Source organism: Corella eumyota, unplaced genomic scaffold (genome assembly GCF_963082875.1).
Source record: "Corella eumyota unplaced genomic scaffold, kaCorEumy4.1 scaffold_242, whole genome shotgun sequence".
Taxonomy (NCBI): Eukaryota; Metazoa; Chordata; class Ascidiacea; order Phlebobranchia; family Corellidae; genus Corella; species Corella eumyota.
Genome location: NW_027658317.1, coordinates 2,501 through 5,000, shown reverse-complemented (window position 1 = coordinate 5,000; position 2,500 = coordinate 2,501). Strand labels below are relative to the sequence as shown.

The following is a 2,500-nucleotide window of genomic DNA, read 5'->3' as shown; positions in this document are numbered from 1 at the left end:
ATCGCGACCGACGCGTCGAGGCCCCCAGCTCGAGGTCGACAGCGCCGTCGTTGCGACTCGGGCGGCAAGCGGACGCGGCGCGGCTCGCCGGCCGCCACGCATCGCTGACGCGAGCCCGAATACCAAAACTTTCCACCTTCAACCGAGCGGCGATTGCCCGTCGCCGGGCATACGCACGCGAGCCGAGCCGTCGCGGAGCCGATCCCGCCGGCCGTTGTCGTTTCTGCGACCCTGAGACGGACGCGGTCCCGGGATGAACCCGAGGCCGCAATACGCGTTCAGATCGTCAATGCTCAATGTGTTCTGCAATTCACATTAAATCACGCAGCTTGCTGCGTCCTTCATCGACTCGCGAGCCGAGTGGTCCACCGCCAAGAGCCATCGTTTGTTTGTTTGCTTTTCGCTCTTCGATTCCTAACCTCGATTCGCCATCCGGCTGAAAAAATCGCGTGACGCCGAGCGGGTCGCGGTCGCAACAAATAGTGCGACAAGCCCGCGCACCGCATGAAGCCTTCGGGCACTCGACGCCGACAAAACAAGTTCCTGATCGCGGGGCGGCGGACGCGCCGAGGCACGTCGCCGTCCCGGTGTTTGCTCTTTCGCTCTTCGATTTTTTTTCTCGCGCTAATGATCCTTCCGCAGGTTCACCTACGGAAACCTTGTTACGACTTTTACTTCCTCTAAGTAATCAAGTTAGATCGTCTTTTCGGGCCAAGACCCAACCGTCGCCAGTCGAGCCCGGGCCCAATCGGAGGACCTCACTAAACCATTCAATCGGTAGTAGCGACGGGCGGTGTGTACAAAGGGCAGGGACGTAATCAACGCGAGCTAATGACTCGCGCTTACTGGGAATTCCTCGTTCAAGCGAAATAATTTCAATTCTCTATCCCTAGCACGACCGGGGTTCATCGGGTTACCCAGACCTTTCGGCCAAGGCGAACACACGTTGATCCGGTCAGTGTAGCGCGCGTGCGGCCCCGAACATCTAAGGGCATCACAGACCTGTTATTGCTCAATCTCGTGTGGCTAAACGCCACTAGTCCCTCTAAGAAGTTAAACGCCGGCCGGGAAGGCCGCGTAACTATTTAGCAAGCCAGAGTCTCGTTCGTTATCGGAATTAACCAGACAAATCGCTCCACCAACTAAGAACGGCCATGCACCACCACCCACAGAATCATGAAAGAGCTCTCAATCTGTCAATCCTCGCTGTGTCCGGGCCGGGTGAGATTTCCCGTGTTGAGTCAAATTAAGCCGCAGGCTCCACTCCTGGTGGTGCCCTTCCGTCAATTCCTTTAAGTTTCAGCTTTGCAACCATACTTCCCCCGGAACCCAAAGACTTTGGTTTCCCGCAAGCTGCCGGAGAGGTCGTCAAAATAACGCCCCCCGATCGCTAGTTGGCATCGTTTATAGTCAGAACTAGGACGGTATCTGATCGTCTTCGAACCTCTGACTTTCGCTCTTGATTAAAGAAAACATTCTTGGCAAATGCTTTCGCAGTCGTTCGTCTTGCGCCGATCCAAGAATTTCACCTCTAACGGCACAGTACGAATGCCCCCGTCCGTCCCTCTTAATCATTACCTCGCGCTCCGAAAACCAACAAAAAAGAACCGAGGTCCTATTTCATTATTCCATGCAACACTATCCAGGCGAAGCGCCTGCTTTGAACACTCTAATTTTTTCAAGGTAAACGTCCCGGCCGCCGCCGACACTCAGTCAAGAGCACCGACGGAAAACCGGAGGTAAAGCCAGAACGAACAGTGCACGCCTTGCGACGGACCGAACGCCTGCGCCCAAAATCCAACTACGAGCTTTTTAACCGCAACAACTTAAATATACACTTTTGGAGCTGGAATTACCGCGGCTGCTGGCACCAGACTTGCCCTCCAATGGATACTCGTTAAAATTTTTACAGTGTACTCATTCCAATTACAGGGCCTCGTTAGAGTCCTGTATCGTTATTTTTCGTCACTACCTCCCCGCGTCGGGAATGGGTAATTTGCGCGCCTGCTGCCTTCCTTGGATGTGGTAGCCGTTTCTCAGGCTCCCTCTCCGGAATCGAACCCTGATTCCCCGTTACCCGTAAGAACCTCGGTAGGCAGATACCGTACCGACGAAAGTTGATAGGGCAGACACTTGAATGATCCGTCGCCGGTGCAAGACCGTGCGATCAGCAAAGTTATCCCGAGTCGCCAACAAGACGAGCCGAAGCCCGGCAGGTTTTTGATATGATAAAGGCGCGCCTCCCGCAAGGTCGGCGCTTTTTGCATGTATTAGCTCTAGAATTACCACAGTTATCCAAGTAAAATTTACGATCAAATGAATCACGACTGATTTAATGAGCCATTCGCAGTTTTACCGTACGCAAGTTCGTACTGAGACATGCATGGCTTAATCTTTGAGACAAGCATATGACTACTGGCAGGATCAACCAGGTAACTATCGGCCGACAAAATACGCGAACGGAGTCTTTCGCTTTCCCCGTCGCGGTATCGCACTGTAT

At 53.8% G+C, this 2,500-nt stretch overlaps 2 non-coding genes across 2 annotated transcripts; both read right to left on the bottom strand.

Annotated features, from left to right (window-relative positions):
* Positions 1 to 226: 226 nt before the first annotated feature.
* On the bottom strand, positions 227 to 380 carry LOC145763073 (5.8S ribosomal RNA). The gene has a single exon (XR_014288227.1). It is a non-coding gene; the product is annotated as a 5.8S ribosomal RNA (ribosomal RNA).
* Positions 381 to 625: 245 nt separating this feature from the next.
* On the bottom strand, positions 626 to 2,435 carry LOC145763079 (small subunit ribosomal RNA). Its single transcript, XR_014288230.1, has one exon. It is a non-coding gene; the product is annotated as a small subunit ribosomal RNA (ribosomal RNA).
* Positions 2,436 to 2,500: the final 65 nt, after the last annotated feature.